Source organism: Corvus hawaiiensis, chromosome 2, assembly GCF_020740725.1.
Source record: "Corvus hawaiiensis isolate bCorHaw1 chromosome 2, bCorHaw1.pri.cur, whole genome shotgun sequence".
Classification (NCBI taxonomy): domain Eukaryota; kingdom Metazoa; phylum Chordata; class Aves; order Passeriformes; family Corvidae; genus Corvus; species Corvus hawaiiensis.
In genome coordinates, this window is record NC_063214.1 from 89754924 (window position 1) to 89774179 (window position 19256).

The window sequence follows — 19256 nt, forward strand, 5'->3', positions numbered from 1 at the left end:
GAATATATATTTTCTGTGATTAAAAAGATCTTTCTCATGCTGGCAGATTTATTGCCACACTACTGCAGTCAGGGGGTCGTTGAACTGTGATAATGGAGATAGGTATAAATTGATTTGCCTTCACAAAACATGAACAGGTACTTCTTGAGTTACAGGAGTGTAAATAAATTCCTATATCTTAAGTTATTGTCACCTTGTTGTTTGTAGACAATCAGATTAAACTGGAACCTGTTTTACGATAAAAGAGCATCTATTGCATGTACTCTGCAGCCCATGGGAAAAAAATAAAACAGAAGGAAAAAAAGCTTTGAAAAACACACTTTTGGAGGATTAACTACCTCCAGCACAAATGGAACTCTTTAACATAAAATGCACAATGGTCCACCTTATCGCACTCTTTCATCAGACTCCTGTAGTAAGCGGCTCTCCCCAGAAGCAAGGGAGACAAGCCATGGATGTACATGCATGATGCTCATGAAATGAGAACATTGGAGATAACTACTGATGACCTTATGGATAATCCTGAGGGAGCTGGAAGTGTTCATCTCATATTTCAGTATTAGAAGGTCAAAAATGGTTACTCATATTTCAGTAACAATTGCTTCTTTAGGAAGGCTCAGCTAGCAGAAACCATCCTTGCTGTTTAATAACATGCAGTTGTTCAGGGCAAAATGTCAATAGCATAATTCTCTTTGTGAAGAATAAATGTTGCATTATTTTCCTTTGAGCTATTTTGCTTGTAGCCATGAAATTAATGTAGCATCTGTTTCTCCAGTTGGCATATACTATATGTAGAGTGTAGATAATGTTATCTTTTATCACTTTTTGTCTGATAGAGGCACAAAGAGTTTGCCTGATGTAGTGCTTAATTATCATACCACTGAGTACTGCAGTGGCATTTGTAAACCTTTGAAATTCCGGTATAAAGAACGAGGATGAGTGATTGTCAGGATAATCTTGTTAGTAATTTCTGATGGCTGAAAAGGTGAATTTCCCTCCCTTAAATCTCACCCCACCACCCCACCCCTCCCCAATATGCCCAGTTTTTCCTAGTGTGAATTGCTAAATCTGTTCTTTTATAACTTCTGTGGCAGTCTAATAATGGTACGTCTGCTCTGTTCTCCTCCTGCTTCCTGTCTAAAGTGTCTTAGTGTCTGCTCAGTGAAGCTAATATGATTTGTGTGCTCTTTCTCTCTTTGCCACTTGTTACGGCCATCTCAGGCTTTGGAAGAGCTGTGTTTGGGCAGAGAGTAACGGGTGCTGGGAGAAAGTCGAGTTCTAGTTCCTCACTGAAATCACATGATGGCAATCTGGGAATTCCTGCTTCATTTATGAGTGTGCAGAGAATGCAATGTCACTCTCTCCCCATCCAGAGATGCTTACTACAAAGAACTGAGATGGATTCCACAGTGACAAAGTCATTTACTCAAATAAACTCTCTTTTCAGAAAGTGAGGGGCATCTCCCTCCTCCCTCAGCTGAACCAAGTCTTTTATTTTTGACATCTGTGCATCTTTTTTTTTTTTTTTTTTAGTTTTTTTAGGTTTTTCTTTCCAAACAAAAGAAGCTCTTCAAGAATTCTTCAGAAGAGCAGGTAAAATGCAATTTTTCTACATGAAATGTTTCCTAGACTAGTTTAATGCAGTTCTGTTATTTTGTGAGGATAACTGTTAATATGTGCAATGAAATATTTCATGTTAAAAGTTGATCAAACTTTGCAATTAGTGCAGGGTCTCTGGACAGGATTTATGTGTACCTTAGTGTTCAGTATTTTAAAACATCAATGAGACACATGGAGTATATGTTATATTCAAATTTGTTTTAGTTGTGTTCCTATTCACCTTTACATTGTCTCAAAAATTAACCTTTCCTAGGATATTTAATATTTAAAAGATTGTTTTAATTTATTTTAGATAGCAGATTCTTTAGGGACTCAAACTTCTTGCTGTTGTTCATATATATTATTGTTACCCTTCCTACTCAATTTATGTATAAGAGAAGAAGTTCAGGCTTAGTTTTTGGACTAGATGTTCTGTAAAACATGAAGCTTCATGTTTAAAAACTTTATTTAGATCTGTGTTTGGAGATAACACATTGATGTGGATGAATGCATCTCTCAGGTACAATGACTTAATAAAAATTGAATCACTTTTCTGAAGTATTCCTTTTCATGGATTTTACTCATGTTGGCTGTATTTGTGACAAGCTGTTGTGATTTTTCCAGTCACCTTGCTGAAGTAGTTTGCCAGCAAGGGAGCAGTCTGCAGACCAACAATGGGCTGGTCTGTTCTGCTCAGCCCTGCTTTTGCTGAAAGTGTAAGAGGGTAAAACTGCCCTACTTCCCCAGAGCTTGAGGTTTTACAAATTAGCTGTGGATGTTTGCTTTTCAATGAAACTTAAGGTGAGAAGTCAGGGGATCAGTCACTTAAATGTAGTTATAAACTATTTTATGGGGAATGTTTGTATGTATATTTTTTCAAAATAAAATCTATAACTCATATGAAATAGATGTTGAAGAGCTGCAACTTTCGAGAGTTGTTCAGCTAACATGTAGGAAACATTCTGTATTTCTTAATACAGTCATAGATGGAACACAGACACTTATTTGCTTTCTGAACTCTCACAAAAATAGTTGGTCTTCTCACATGCTGCCATCAGAATTCCTAGTATTTCCATGAGGGCAACTGCCATAAGCTGCCAAAAGCTCAGCTTCCAATGCAGAATTTGGTCGAATGGTGGGAGGCTGGTTTGGACCTCAACAGTTCTCTCTTGAGGCGCCCTTATGTTGTCTTTGTTAAGAAGGACACCATGAGTTAGTCTGAAACTTCACTGGAATGAAGAAGACAAACCACGGATGGCAGAATTGCTGAAATTTAGAGCTGAACAGATCCCAGTGAGTACGATCCAGAAAAGTTGTCTGTTATGGGCTTTTGCTAGGCTAAATGTAGGAGGAGAAGTGGTTCCTCACTGCAAACATTTTAGATGCTGTTTGAGTAGAAACAAAAAAAATTCAGGCTTGTGGCCTGATGTCAAGGGATTTGTTTATGATTTTTCCTTCAGAAGGTATGTTAAATAAAGCTATATATATCTATAAATATATATATATATATATATACTATGAGAACTGAAAAAATTAATCTTTTGCCCTCTTTTTCATTGGTAGAGAAATTAAGTACAGAAGGAATAAAATGTGTCACAGAAGAAGAGCCTTGTTAGACTGAGACAAGGCAGCAATTATTTCTATAATGCCTCCCAATAACAATAGCTGCAAAATTACTAAGGAAAAAAATCCCACAGTTGTGGGTTGGTTTTTTTTTCTTTTTTTTTTTTCATTCTGTGAGTGAGTGCTTTTGCCAGATCACATTTTCCCTTGTGGATTAACTTTGAACTGCCAATTAAAAGTTATTGCTAAATCCTGTTACAGCAGAAAGCCTTCAGGCTCATATTGTTAAGATTTGGCCATTGCTCTTTCACATAATAGATTAAACTGCTGGGATTTTGCTAAATTACTTTTGTACATTTTTTTAGAATAGCCACATAGCCAGTATATTTTTTAGCAAAAAGGTAGGAACTGTATTAATTTCTGCTTATTTCATTCAATTAAAAACAAAGGGGGAAAATTGGAACTGAGACAAGAGTTAATATTGTTCTTGACATGTGTTGATAGTGCAATGAAGTTTGCCTATCAATACAGTGATGACCTGGTTTCTTCTGTAAGAGCTTTACAAAACCCTGTCAGCCTGTCCTACTTAGAAAAGAAAATTGCTGAAATCTGTGTGGCAAAGGTTAGATGAGCTTTTCTACAATTTTTGGGCAAAGGAGACAGAATACTGCAATAACCCTGCTGTTTCCAACAGGCACACTCTATGCGTCATTGCTCTGAGCAGGGACAAGTTGAACATTATCTCAGAAGCCTCAGAAAGCTTTGTGGTAATGGTTGGCAGATGTTTACTTTTTTTAATGTGGTCACTGTAGGATCATCAGTTGCTTTAAAATCTCTGTGTCCAGTTAGGAACAGATCAAACAGAAAAGAGGAGTGAACGCACTGATATTTTAATTTGCCTGAAAAAAGAAAAACTGTTCAGTGTCGAGTAAAAAAGCTGCATAGTTGTTGTCAAAACCATCCATTCAGTCTAAGATATGTTGACCATAAAAATGTATTCAGCCATAAACCAACATCTGGGTTTTTATGTTTTCCATGCTTTAGCCCTGATCCAGTGGCCTTGTTGAAAAAATTGCATGTCTTGCAGAAATATGACTGCACCCATCATTCTTCTATCAAAGAGAGCAGAGAAAGGGGTGTCTTTTTTAATGAGTAAAGATAGCCTGGAATGAAATAAAAGTTGTGTTCCTGTTCAGCAAACGAATGGATGCTTCCATGCAGGGTACAGTATCTTCTGGTTGATGAATGACTTTTTCTTGCACGCATCAGCTTGTTTTGAAAGCATCTTCATGGCACCAATCAAAAGAAGTTGTAGGCTGGCAAAAATCCTTCTGCAGCATTCAATGGGTTTATGTACCAGGTCTGTGCTATATATAAGAATAAAACAGGTACTGAAGAGGAGTCCTTGATAATTGGTAGCAACCGCCACAGTGGGGATTTCTGGGGCTCTGGACTTCTCCGTCAGAGAAGGTGGCTTTTAAAATGGAGCATCTGAAAGTGCAAAAGGTCCAGGGGGGCTATTGAAGTTTCATAAAAACCTCTCCTTAGGTACATGACACAGGACAAAGGAGGGCATGGAGACATCTGTCCTCCACAGGTTTTTTTAGTATGCTTGCCATTCCCTAGCCATCTCCACCACCCCTCTCCCCCTCCACCCCTTGACAGCAGATGGCCTTATCTTCTTTCATGGTGATATGTCACTTCAGAGGCTTGCAGCGTCAGTTGGCTCAGCACTGTAGAGGTCTCATTTGATGCTCATTGCCTTTGCGAATTTGCATAAACTTATGCAAATTTTTACTCTTTTGGGAGGGGTAATTATTGTTGCATTTATTTGATCTATAGCACTGCCAGCACACTCTGTGGATGCCACGCTTGAAGTCTCCTCTAACCATTTCTCTCCTCTGACATCAAGTGCTTGTAGCAGAAAACTTCACCTCTTTTACACATATCATTTCAATTATTAGTTTAATGTAACATAGAGAACGCATCTGCTACATTCCTTTTCTAATTAAATAAAGAATCTTGGAATAATGAGTCTTACAACTTGCAACTTCTAAATTGACGACAGCACTGATTATTCTTTTTTAATAGACTGGTCTATGGTCTTTCTGGTTGCTTCACACAAAGGGACAGCAGGGATGGTTTCCTTTTGTTTTTGTTTTGTTTTTTGTTCCCCCACTGGTTCCTAGCTATTGAATTCTGCTCAGACCCAATAAACCTGCTTTCTGTTGATATTGCTGTGGTGCTGCAGCTTGCAGCTGAGCCACCAGAGATTTGGATTTGGGAAATGAGGTAGAGCCTCATTCAGCTAATGCCACAGCTGGGCTGCAGTTCTCAGCAGCCTCACAGAGGTGGCCTACAGGACACTCTTTTCTAGCAGGATTAGAAGTGGTGCCATTGCTTTTCCCCAGCTGATATAATGACTCCTGAGAAATGTTTAGTCAAGTATAAAGGAGAGGGACTTGCTCATGCTGGGGTGCTCCCAGGTTGACCCAAAACCAGAGGCTTGCTCTGCTCTCAGGCTTTGAATCAAATTGTGTAATACTTTCTTTTCTATTGTTCATGTGATAATTTGTTAAAAATCTTATTTTTTTATCTGAGACCAGGAGGACTTGAAATATACATTTTCATCCCAGTCCAGTGTCAACAAGCCAATACAGTTACATGACTTTTGGATTTGTGGATTTGTTATTATCATGGATTTGTTAATTACTGTGCAGGGAAGCAGCTGTCTCATAGGGTGAGAGACACAGCTGGGTTGTATTTTGTGCTCTGCGAGGAGCAGCAGCAGGGTGAGTGCAGCGAAGAGCAGTTCCAGCTGCACCATGAGGGAGCTGCTTTAGTGGGGGTGCTGGGAAGTTTACTGGTTTGTGTGAAACTAAATCAAAGCAGAAATATAAGTGTGACATTTGGCACCAGTCTTTCTTGAACACCCTCAAAGGGCATTTATGGGTGATTTTTCCTCTGAAAGAGGTTCTCTTTCAGAGAAGTAAAGAAATACAGCATTTTGTAATTGCTTATCCTAGAAATGCATTTTTGTTATGACTTTAGTTTTATAAGTTTGCAATTTGCTTTTTGATCAGAACAGCTGTATTGGGTAAACTGCTTTGTGAAAACTATATTTAGTTCATAACACAAGCATAAGAAATATTTGAGATTTTTACATTTTCTTGGTAACAGAGCAGGTACAAGGTGAAAAATGCCAAAAGATACACTACGTATAAATTGGAGAGATGATGCAACTGTTCAGGATCTAGCTGACAAACTACTACTGCTCTTAAACTACAGCCTCTCTTAAATCAGACATTAATCATAGTCTGTAGGCATAAGCATAATTAAGGCAATATTTCTTCATCTGTAGAGACAGCATCCAATAATTGTATGATTATGAAGAAGCCATTTTAGTGTTTGCATGCCTGTCTCTAGTGCTTTATCTTTACAAGCTGTGTCTGTTAATTTTGATCTCTAGTTTTAGTTCCTTGTACAATTCAGGTGCCATAAATTCCACAAAACTGTGGAGATCTCATGATACATGAGTAATTTAGAAATTTGCTTTGATCAGTCTAATCAGAGCTCTGGAGGCAGAAATATTTGTCAAAGCAGTATCGCTTATCATCAGCAGTGTTCATCATCAGTAATGTTCACTCAAAGCACTTCTGAATATTTGCCATTTGTATTTAGAAATGAGTACAAGAAGATTTGTGGTTAAGGGGCTGTTTAGAGCAAAAATGGTTTCTACCTGTTTGGTAGCTCCAGCAATACGTTTTCTTTTACCTTTTCAAGGACAAAATGTATCTTTGCAAATCTCTGTTAATTATCTTCTAATTTCCTTATTGGGTAATTAATCTTTCTTGCTCTGTCTTGCCAGTAGCAGGTAGAATTTTACCTGCCAGTTGTGAATGGCCAGGGGTTAATTACAGCTCTTTGAATACAAATATCACTGCAGTTGGAAAAAAACCCACAAATTAGCCTTGGAATATATATGGACAGACAGCTGAGTGCCTCAAAGCTAAAGCTTCTGAAAATTGGCGAGGTAGGGAAAGCCAGAGACACTTCAGTAGCGCTTCTGTAAAAAATGAGGCAGCTGAACACACTCTCTAATAGGCACATGAAAATTTATTGGGAGAGCCTTAAATATCCTCAAACATGGTCAAGGACCTGATTTTTTCAACAATAGGCTCAGCCTCTTAAAATCTGTTGAAAGAAAGAGCCCCTTAGGTTTTTTTGTTTCTTTTTTTTTTTTTTTGTGCTGGTGTTTTATACTCGCTTTTATAACTGCTAATACTTTTTTTTTTTTTTTTTTTTTTTTCAAATCTGGCAGTCTTGTGCTTGTATGCCCTTGCTTCACTTTAAAATTTCGTAGTGCACTGAATGGGGCTAGTTTAATATAGAAACCTGTGTATCACCCAGCAGATATAATTTCTCATTTAAATTCTTTTTCCTGGAGTGTTACATGAAGAAGCTCAGAAGCACAGAAAAGAAAGTGCTCAACTATAGCCAGCGGTGGACAGTTATCTTTTATCTGAGCTGGACAAACTCACTGCCCACAAATGGCTCTTCATGCAGCAGCCTGAGGGAGGCTCTGGCAGGACAGGGAACCAGGGGAGGTTTCAGTAAGCATGTGGGGAAGTAGGGGTCTGTTTGTAGATTCCTACATCCTCCCACAGCAGCTATTGCATCCAGCTTCTCCTCACACTGTTGGTGTCTGACCAGGAATGCCTCGCTGCTCTCTGAGGAATTTTACATAACAGTCTGGCTGGTCAGCTGAGGGGGGTGAGCATCAGTCAGCCAAGTGCTCCGACTGTTCTCGCGTGTGATGGTGTCTGGCCCTTGCCTGGCATGCCTGTGGTATAGTTTCACGTGGTGGCTTGTGGAGATGGGGTGAAGAATAAATTTTTCAGGAGTTTCTTGATAAAATAAGAACCTGTATTAGCTTTGAAAACTGACCTTGTGAATTGATAAGGAGACACGTGTTTCTGCCTAAACCCTTTGAGACAGGGGATTAGGTTCCTGGTCCTCAGACACTGTGACACTTCAGAAACATTTGCCATTGGTGTCGAGATGAAATAAAGAATTCAGAAATAGGAGGCACCATGAAGATTCCCTGAAGGACAGTCTGGTGGTTGTGCTGAGCTAGGCCTTGAGATACACAAACAGGGAAGAAAGAAATTTCAAGCTTCATCTTACCCACAGGAAATTAGTGCCATAACCACAGGCTGACAAGTGTCCTTTTCTCTGAACCAAGACATAAACAGAAATGGTATGGTCAACCAGTTTGCAGAAACTGGTATAGCTCAAACAGCTTGTACTGGTACGTATTAGCAGTAGACTATCCAACATCAAGTCAAATGCTGGTCTGGTGGGACATTCAAACACAAATCTAGTTTTAGACCAGAGATTTTAACCCAGCTTCCCTGTATTTCCAATGAACCCTTGGTCTTCCTGATACTTTAGAGTCTTTCTTTCAGTTTGTTTTTAACCAGAATATTTGCAGTTGTCTAGGAAAAACCTTATTCTAATAAAATACCACTTACAATGAAGTGTCATGGGTCAGCAGCTCCTCGCAGCAGGAAGTTGTGGATAGTTGGTATTTTCACGGGTTCAGCAGGTGTCTGGACATGTTCTTGCCCTGGAAGTCCAACAGGGACTGCAGAGAACAAAGCTACCTGGTCAGGAGCTACAAGACTTTGTAGACTGGGGAAGGCAGGACATGAGATTTAGGGCAGAGGGGATGTAGCTCTGACCTATTCTGGGATGGTCAGTCCCTAAGTATGGCCTTAGATGTCTATGAGCAGATTTGCTGAGTAGAGCCTTAACTTTAATCTTCCTGCATTTTGGCAGCAGTGCTGTGGTTCTTCCTCCACACACTGCATCCTCACAGACCACGTATCCTAATGACTGTCTTCCAATCTAATGTACATGTTCTGGAGTAGAAATATTTTTGCAACTATTTCAATGGAGGAAAGGAATGAAAGGAGAGTTTCTTGTGTCATTGTGTATTTGTTGTTTTGTTCAGCTGCAGGCTTTTAAGTTCATATGCAAGTTTGGGCAGCAGCTAGTGTATCATGCTTCTGCCTGCCTCCAAGCAATTTTCCTAGCTGAGTAAAAATAAAAAACCAGAAAATGAATGGAGTTTAAAACAAGAAAATGTGAATTTAGACTCAGAGAAGCATCTTTGAAAAAAAATAGATATAACAATCACACACAACCACTTACAGTTAGAACTCTTATTCAAGAATCTAAGGGCTTTTGCTCTATGGCTGTAACCTTGGTGACCTGTGATGTGTTAGCATTTCATGTCAGGCTGTTAGGGAGCATTCCTTTCCTCCTGAGTGTTGTACAATGCTGTAACATCTTCTTCTCAAGGAGGAATCTGAGTAATTTCAACGAACATTATGGGCTTTGATATCAATGAATAATCTAATGTGGGTTTTTTCAAAGTACCATGTAGTAAAGAATTTTCTTTTTTTTATCCTTCATGTTTTTTGTGCATTGTCCTTGTTAGCTCCCCAAACCCACTAAGCAGTGAACTTTTTCACACCATCCATGGCACTTCTATCTGGATCTGCCAGGTTGGACAGGATGACTTGTCTCAATCCATCCTTGAGGACAGTTATTCAGGAGTTCTTAACTAGTGGTATCTATAGTTGCAAGTTTGTCTTTGTAGATTTTTCTCTTTGGGATGTGGGTGCTAATTTTTCACACATTTTCCTTTCCTCCATTTTCTATGACTACTCGTGGATGCCAGTTCCAGTCCTGCTGGGCACACTGGAAGGTGGATTAGAAGTGTGTGTCTGAACCAAACCTCCACAGCACCTCCCTGTGCTGTGCTTTAATTTGTGTAGGGGAACAGTATCACAGTGCACAAACTTTACTTTCAGCTGAGATTTAACCAAGAGATGTGCTCTCACTGCTGCTGGGTCCATGGGACCACACAAGGGCCAGTCTACATTAAAGCCTTCTGAGACGTAAATAGTGTACAATTTAGGTCTTCAGCACCAGTCCTTCACCCTACAGATTCATTCCTACTGCGCCACACCAATTACTAACACAGATGTAGTCACAGATGGCTCAGGGAGTACTTTTGTCTTCTTTTATTACTATTTGGAACAATAAAGCCGGTGCAATGTGATATATGAGATATTGTAATGTGCTTCTGTTCCTGAGTCCCCCTGGTGTTTTTCCAGCCCAGAACAAATGGTGTACTTCTCTTCTTACTAGGTCAGCTGTCTAATATCTCTCTTTGGCCTTGTTGACATCAGTTTTTTGCTTCTGTGTTACACTCTCTGTTTGTGATGCACTCAAATGCAGTTGAGGTTTCAACTCCTGATTAAATACCAAAGTCTCTGAAACCCTGAAACCAGGCAAACTTTCCTTTGCAGTGGCACTGGATGCTTTAGCTAGAGGCCAGAAAGTCTCTCAATAATCTAAATGGAACTGGTCGTCAAAAAACTAGAACAACTTAACATACAATCACACCTAACTTGGTTTGATGTTGAGCAGGGAGCTGGTGTATCAGAAGACACTCATACACTCCTTTTTCTGTTTTCAAGGAAATTCTCAGCAGGTAAGTACTAATTTGTGCATCACTTGGTCATGTCTTCCCAGCCAGCATGGGACATCTTTGGTGTCGTGTACCCACATTCTATCACCCATATGTGCCCAATATGTGAAGGTTATAATGTCAGAGTGTGTATCTTTATAAAGGTTGTGTGGTCATTAATGTAATGAGAATACACTATTCTGCTAACATTTTCTGTACATCTGATTTCATACTTGGTCCTTTTCTTGGCTGTTCAAGTGCTAGAGTGTATTTGGTAAGGTAAGTGGTAAGGAAATCATCCTGAGTGCCATGTCCAATAAGATCCTGATGAAACTCCTGCATTTACTGAAGATTATATGATTGAGGATGTCAGCAGTCACTCTTTTTTCTCCATTCCCTCTCCCTGTTCCTCATAGCACCTCTTTGCATCTCTTTCTTACCTTATTGTTTATAGCATAAGCGGGCTTGAGACTCAACTCTGTCATGACATACATGCTTCAGCTTCACTAACCTAAACAGTCCAAATTAAATAATATCAAACCAATTCATTTGCACACATGCAGAAAACACAATGAAGCTTAGTGGTTTTAGTGTAAAACCATTCTCCCTTGTCCTGTCTCTATCATGTGTAAAAAGTCCCTCTCCATTTTATAACCTCCCTTTAAGTAGCGGAAGGTGCTATAAGGCCTCTCCAAAGTCTTCTCCAGGCTGAACAACCCCAACTTTTTCAGACTGTCTTCAGAGGAGAGCTGCTCCTCTGATCATTTTTGTGGCTTCCTCTGGACTTGCTCCAACACATCCATGTCTGTCTTGTCCTGGGTACCCCAGAGCTGGGCACAGCACTCCAGCTGGGATCACACCAGAGCAGAGCAGAGGGGCAGAATCACCTCCCTTGCCCTGCTGGCCATGCTGATTTTGATGCAGCCCAGGATACAATTGGCTTTCTGGGTTGCAAGTGCACATTGCTGGGTCGTGTCCAGCTTTTTGTCCACCAGAACCTGCAAGTCCTTCTCTACAGGGCTGCTCTCAATGACTTCTTCTCGCAGTCTGTCCTCACATCTGGGACTGCTCGGATCTAGGTGCAGCACCTTACACTTGGACTAGTTGAAATTCACGATGTTCTTACGGCCCACTTCTCAAGCTTTGCCCAGGTTCCCCTGGATGACATCTCTTCCTTTTGTTGCGTTACCTGCACTGCTCAACTTTGTGCCATCTGCAAACTTGCTGAGGGAACACTTGATCTCGTTGTCTATGTCTTTGAAAGGGCAAAAGACGTTAAAGTTACATGAGAAAGCAGATTGCCATGAGCTTTTTACCCATACTCTGAGTGGAAGAAAAGCCACCCTACGTTCGTTTTCTAGAACCCCTTATTATGCCACGCAGAGAATTAAAACCACAGCATGAGTCAGTGACATCCTCTGCAAGGCTGTTGGGCAGGCCCTACTTGAGCTGCAGTACAGCATCTGTGCACCTGTGGGTGCTGGGTGGTACCCCACCTGGACAAGAGAGGCTGCCCAGGCACTTATGCCTGAGGGTCCCACCAAGCCCAGGGAAATCCCCTTGGGCACAAGGGTCCCTTTTAGCAGCTTCCCAAGAGAAACAGGGCCTGAGGCCTTTCAGTTTTGAAACAAGAGTTGGGCTGACAAGAGGAGCACATAACTAAGTCCCTCTCTGGCATGACCTATTGGAAGGCATTTCTGCTGGTTCATCAGCCTGGGGATGGGAGGGGAGGCTGCAGGACACCAGCATTCAGCAGCAGCAGCAGCAGCAGCAGCAGGGCTTCCTCCTCTACAGGGAGGGTGAACGAGCTGATCCACTGGGGCTGAAATCATGGGGATCAAAGACCCAGAGACATCCTTCTGGCCACAGGGGCTCAAAACGAAAGAGCAGAGTCATTCCTCTCCTCCCTTGGAGGGTTCATTTTGCTTTTACTGCTGGAAAATCCAATTGAAATACAATGTCTGGCTAAACTTGGTATCTTCATCACAAACGAATAATAAGCTCTCTGCATTTTGTGTGTCTCTCAGCTAATGAGTTCTCCCCTTTTATAGAGAAATTCTGAAGACAGATTTTTATTATCTTTTTTTTTTATTATTATTAAGAAAGGGAAAAAAGATAGTCTGAATACAGTACCTCTCAGACATTCAGCCCATCTCAAGGGCTGCTGAAACATGTAGAGTGTGATTACAGCTTCCTATTTCATTGCTGAGTGGCTCTATAAATAACAGTATTCAATGAAAATTGCTGGCAAAAGCATTGCTTTTAAAACGTGAAAACGTAAAAAGAAAATCTCAATAACTAGATGCTTTTTTTTTCACCTAAGCCTCCTAAGGCTCTATAGGTCCAAAGGGAACAGATTACCGCAAGGATTTTTGAAACGACTTTTCTCTACTGTGATAACCATTTCTGTTTTCCCTCATCGCTATCAAAAATCTGCAAAGCCAAGGTCTAAAAAACCAAATTCCAGTTGATACTGAGACTGATTTATTTCCTGAGCTGGAAAATTAACCTCAAATGAATTTGAGATCATGAACCGAAAGGAAATCTGTACAGTTAGACTTTCATAGCCTTTGGGGCTCGAGGGGGAATCTTGACTCCGTCTCTAACATTCTTATCGCACATTTGCACATTTCAGCCAGTTTTCCAGGTGTTGGACTGAGATTCATGCCTTGTCTAAGCAGATGTCCCACTGATAGCTGCAGTCCAGGAGACACTGCCAGGCTGCTGTCCTCAATAGTTTGTTTCAGCACTTAATCAGTGTGATGACTTAAAAAAAAAAGTAATAAAAATCAGGCTGTATCTCCTGTTTGAATTTATTTGGCTTCAGCTTCCAGCCTTCTCTTTGTGTCATGCCTTTTCCACTAAGTTCAAGAGCCCTTTAGAACCAGATATTTTGTCTCTGGGAAGGTGGCCCAGTAAAGGAGTCATTGCTCCATCTTCTTTTTTTTTCTTTCCAAAATGGGAACAGATGGAACACCTTCAATCTCTCTTGCGGCATGGCATTTCTCTAGCCCTTGAATTATTTTCATGGAGGTTTTTATTACTATACTGCGTCCCTCCTTCCAAATTCTATTCCAAAAGGGGAGGCCTGGAACTTTACCCAGCACTTGGTAGGTAACAAATTCTTAATGGAGGGAAAAAGCCAATCTCAATTCTTACCCGCCTACACCTTCAAGAATTGTATTTGTCCTTTTGCTTTGTAGTGCAGGAGATTGTAGCCCTGCTTTGTCTGTTAAATGCTGGGCCATTTTGCAGGGCCACAGCTCTTTGCTATACAGCTTCTTTTTTTTTTTTTTTTTTTTCTGTAAATAGACTTTAGTCCTTGTTCCTGGACCTATTATTTGCATGGGTCTGTTTGCAGAGATATTTTCCCTGAATGGGCCCAGATGCTGCCTTAAAAACAGTTGACAGCCATAAAAATTCAAATGACATTTCTGACCATTAAGCGAAGGTATCTCAAGAATTTTGGGGCATGTAACCCTAAATAAAGGAGTCTGCGTTCTCAAAGAGAAACTTCTCACACCGGTTCCAGAAATACTTGGGCTAAACAGTTGTTACTGTTTTTCCTTAAATTTTGAAAGGAACAAAGGTATGTTTTCTTTTAAAAATGAGTTACATATGTTTATCAGTCATTCACAGATTGTAGACAGCTTTTCCCCTCTTCACATGTATTGGTTTTGTTTAGCCACGTATTATTCTCTGCTCTAGAAATTAAACCAGAGCTCCAACTTTTTGGCTTTAATGAAAAGATGAGAAACTAATTAATTTTGTTGGTAATCAGATTATTCTGCGTTTACCTGCAGACTCCTTTAAAGTACCACAAAAAAAACCCCAAAACAAAACAAAAAGGATTTATCATTTTGGGTGCAACACATTTCATGAACACTTTCAAAGAATTTTGGACGGTACTAAGCAATACATCAGTTGAGCTGCAATTCTAAGCATCAAAGAGATGCAATTTACTTTCAAATAACTGATATTTTGTTTTAAAATACTGACTACTTGGCTGTCAGAAAAAGTTAATTATTTAGAATTCTTTGTTGCTCTGTTAACTCAGAACTATTTCTGCTATGAGGAAATTTTTGTGAACTTTGATAAATACAAAGAAGACTATTTTGTCTAACAATTATCCATGCTCTAGCAATGATCGTGTATGAAGCAAAAGAGACAAGTATCTCACATCAAAGTATAGTTTGATGTGAGATTCATACATATCTTTGAAAAGTACATAATATTTTTAAATCTCCTGAAGAGTGATCCATGATTAAATTAAAGACTTTGGGATGCAAAAAATTATCTAGTCATTGTCTTCCACTTTCTTATCACTGCTAGGGTAAGATTTCCAAATTGTATCAGATAAAGAAAAATCTGTATTCTGTGAACTTTAGAGAGATCATTTTATCTCTTTGAAGATAGTAATCCTTATTCCCACCAACTCTAGCATTCATTTACACCACTTTGACTGTGCAAATAGGATTTAGAGTAAGTGCAAATGTATCTAGCTCTAACTGCATGGTTGGGAGTAAAGCCATTAGCGTGAGTGTCAGGCCCTACAGTTTTATTTCCTTTCCCCTTATTTGTACCTGTGTCCCACAGTGGGAAGAGGGTATCATCTCCAGAATATAAGGATAGGGACTAAGAGCAGAGTGACACCAATTGTCACACGGCAAGGTAATGGTTTCTTCCAGCCGTCTCTTGAGCTCTATAACCTGCAAATTATATTTTTCAGGGGCTATATTCCAATAGGTATTTTTAAAGGGATAGTGTGATGATGGAGGGCTAGAGCTAGAGATAAAACAAACTCATCCAACCTTTTCAAAAGCCCAGAGCTGTCTGTGTCTGTAGGTCTGCCCTGATACAAGATGTTCACAGTGCTCACACATGCTCAGGACAACTTGCTGGCAGCTGGTGTGCTCCTCTGCGCCACAGCCAGGGCACTGTGGGATGTTTTTACTTCCACCCAAACAGTTAGAGGCTAAAAAGCTTATAAGAATAAATAAAGAAAGGGAAAGGTGGGTGCACATCTCCTTCCCCTCTCTGTTTAGCTGTCACTTACTCTCTTGGTTGATAGTAAGGTTTTGGTTGTGTAAGGCTGTCATGTCACGTTGGACTTAATGTCTGAAAGCCAAAAATACTCGAGGGGCTGGAGGATCATGTGGCTGTTCTTCCAGCCAAGTTTCCCTCAGATCTTTAAGCAGCTGCTTCAGAAATGCATTCTTGCTGCAGACCTTCTGGAGACTTGAAATGACTCGCAGAAGGGCTCGCTAATGATGCTCGTGTGCAGTGAACTTTCTGCCCAGGAGCGCACTGTCTCCCGTGAGCGCCAACAAACACAATCACTCGCTGGGGGCAGCTTGCTTCAGATAATCTGAACAGAGAGGCCACCCTCATTCCCCATTTCAGGAAAACTCACTCGGGTGTGCTCTCACACATAGGCTGAGCATTTTGATGAGCAGAGGTTGTTCCTGTTCTTACAATAATGTATTTCCTTAAAGTACCAAAATAATTTATAGCTTTGCTGAATGAAATCTGATGGAAAAATGTTATTTGGCAGACAAGGTATACCTCAGTCCTGAGACAAACTTAAATGTACAGCAGGGAATAGAAAATTCCATCCTATCTCCAGCAGCTGCTAGGCTGTGGCTTCACCCCCTCCTCTTAAATGCTTAAAGCAATCCCCAGTTGCTGGAACATTTAAATTGCTTGAGCACTTCAGAGATTTTATTGCTCTCCCTATTTACTGTGGTATTAAAGTTCTGCTTCTGTGCTAAATTTGAAGCAGGGATACCTAAATAAAATAATTCACAATTCACCTAAATAAAATAATCACATTCCCATCAACATGAGAAGTGTTGGCCATGGGTGAGGGAGGAGGAAAACTGTGATAGGCAGGGAACAGTCACAGAAAGTGGAAATATATCAGTCTCAACACATCTATTCATACTGTGGGTTGGGGCTGCTCTGGTGTTCTTCCCTTCTCACATTTCCTCTGCTCATGCTGCCAGCTTGCCAACACGAAGGGTGCAATTTCTCAGTGTGATTTTGACCTTCTGGCCCTGAGATTCCATCACTGAGGCTTCCCCTTCGAGTCTTGAACTTGGACAATTCCTTTTTGCAACCAAACCTCATCCACAATCTAAGCATTTCAAGCCTCTGTTTTACATCTTTGAAAGGCTCGATCCAAAGCTGAGTGAAGTCAGAGGAAAGACTCTCCCTAGCCTCAGTGTATTTTGGATAAAGCCCTAAGGCAAGGCTCACATTCCATACATTTTAGCTTGGATTTGGATTTTCATAAGCTTTAACACTCCAGAAAGCTGCCAGCTTCACAAATCTACATCCCATATTATGTGTTTTCAGCTTCTTGGTTTCGTAAGAATGCTTTAAAGCTGAGAGAGGAGTTAATGAATTTTTCAGGACTATAACATGAACCAGTGACCTCAACAGCACACCAGTTTTCATTGAGGATGCTGTGTTTCCTTCTCTTGCATGAACATTTGCATCTAAGAAGTATGAATGTATATAAAAGCAGGTTCATTTGCAATGAGGAAGGTAAAAAGCTCTGTTCAGCTGGAGGGTGCTAACAGAGTGACCAAATCCAGAAAAGAAAGATATAAATGTGTCTGTTTTCATTTTCACCCTTGCTTACTCAATGTAGGCTCAGTCTGTTTTTGATTTATACCAGAACAGATTATTAGAATACCACTGGAATTTCTAATCCAAACAGATTTATTAGCTCAATCAGGTCTGACCCCATCCTGGCTAAAATCAAAGCAAAATCTGATAGGAACAGAACCAAATCCCTTTGGCTGTCTGGAATGAAGAAGTACTGTTGATGCCTGAAATCAGTACAGCTACGTCCATTTACAGGGTCACTGTCTGGCTTCTGGAATGCTTTGCTTTTTGCCATGACTGTCTCAGAAGAATATTATTTTTTCATTCATAGCAAAAATAAATGTAAAACAGGAAATAGTTTTGTCCTGTGGTGATAATTAATTTCTGAATATAGCCATGAAACTGTTTAGTTCAGGAAGGGGAAAAAATTAAATATATAAAGCAATTTTTTTTTTAAAAAGGAAACAAAACCTGCAACATTCTTGGAGCACTGAATATGGAAATGAATCTGTGTAAAATACTTACCTTTCTCCTTTAATGTCCCCTCTTTGGTTTAATTATCTTGGATGTATTATGGTCGGCGTCAAAAAATCATGGGTTTTTTTACCTGCAGTGAAGTAAAAACTCCAGCCATATTATCAGGCTATGGAAATTTTACATCCATTTTCAAAAGTATAATTATATAATCAAAAGTAGTATGCGGCTTTGTTTACCACTTGAAATAGTTGCTGCACCAATGGGCATTTCACAAACCAAAGGCATGATAATACTAGGGCAAAGAGGAGAGCTGAAAATTTCAAGTCTATCCCACTGTTACCTTCATTTGCATTTGGGTCCTCCAGGAAAAAACTTATTCTGCTTTGCTGCATGTTTACAGTAAAGGGGAAACCAGCAATATCGTGAACTCTGCTCTTCTGCACCTGTTGCCAGTACCTTTTTTCCATGGTACAGTTGCCAAGACATATGGAGGCTCTAATTCCTTTGTTCAAAGAGACTCCTTTTCATCACCTTTTCTATGAAGTAAATTTAGGCTAAAAGCAGACAGGAAAAATTTGACATGAACCCTTATTGTGTATCAGTATTTTGGCTGCAGCAATTTCAAGCACCTGCAGTTTATCAAGTTAAACATAAGAACAACTGACACTGTGGGAATAACAATCGTCTAGGTGTGTGGTTTGGGAGGCAATGACACATTTTTTTCTTGCACTTTGTTTTAAGGAGCTTGGTGTTCAGCTTGAATGTCTGAAGAACAATTTGTTAAGAACATGTAATATTTATTAGAAAAATATGGGTATAAAGCTAATAAACTCCCCAGCCCAGTAAAGATATTCCTTTTCCACTTGTTATCCTGATTTTTAATTCTGAAACAAAGCAGAAATTAACCAGGCTTATTTTAACCAATTCAAAATACAGGGTTAGCTAATCAACCTCTTCCTACTGTCTTGCTCATAACTAAAAAAGGAAGCTATAAAGACTTTCATATGCAGCAAATAACAGGACAGAACACTGCTATATACTTAGTCTGACATGCCTAAAATAAAATAACATAATCAGTCTGTAATAATCAATAAAGACCTTTTGGAAGACATTTAAGATTTCAGAGTACTGAAAGATTTCAGAGACTGAAGACCCTCACAGAGGCTGCAGCGTTGGGCATTTCTTGCCTGTCTCTACCTGGAGACCTCAGCAGTTACCCACAGAAGCTCTTCAACATGAGCTGAGAATGTGAGATCTCATTGTCTTCCCATGACCATGTAAGGAAAGGTTATGAAGTGCAAAAGAGAAGTAGTACCAAGCTCTCAAAAGTCCTCTAGCAGAGTTAGAGTGCTAAAGTTTTACTCATGAGTGTGAATAATTTCACATTCTTGCACAGAAGTGCCAAGAAAGGCCATGGACATCTCAGCAGGTTATTCATCTGTCTTGAGACATGGTTATGTTT

The 19256-nt window shown here is 39.9% G+C and overlaps 1 protein-coding gene across 9 annotated transcripts in view; it reads left to right on the forward strand.

Moving 5' to 3' along the window:
* The first annotated feature begins 907 nt into the window (after nucleotides 1-907).
* Nucleotides 908-19256, forward strand: part of OCA2 (OCA2 melanosomal transmembrane protein) — a 190801-nt gene continuing 172452 nt past the window's right edge. For 2 of the 9 annotated variants that reach the window (XM_048324885.1, XM_048324919.1), the window contains exons 1-2: nucleotides 908-985; nucleotides 1534-1593. The gene's annotated coding sequence lies outside the window, so the exon portion shown is untranslated. Of the gene's footprint in view, nucleotides 986-1064; nucleotides 1105-1215; nucleotides 1594-19256 lie in introns of those variants that run through there. The other 7 variants (XM_048324895.1, XM_048324910.1, XM_048324868.1 and 4 more) reach the window with 5 other exon arrangements.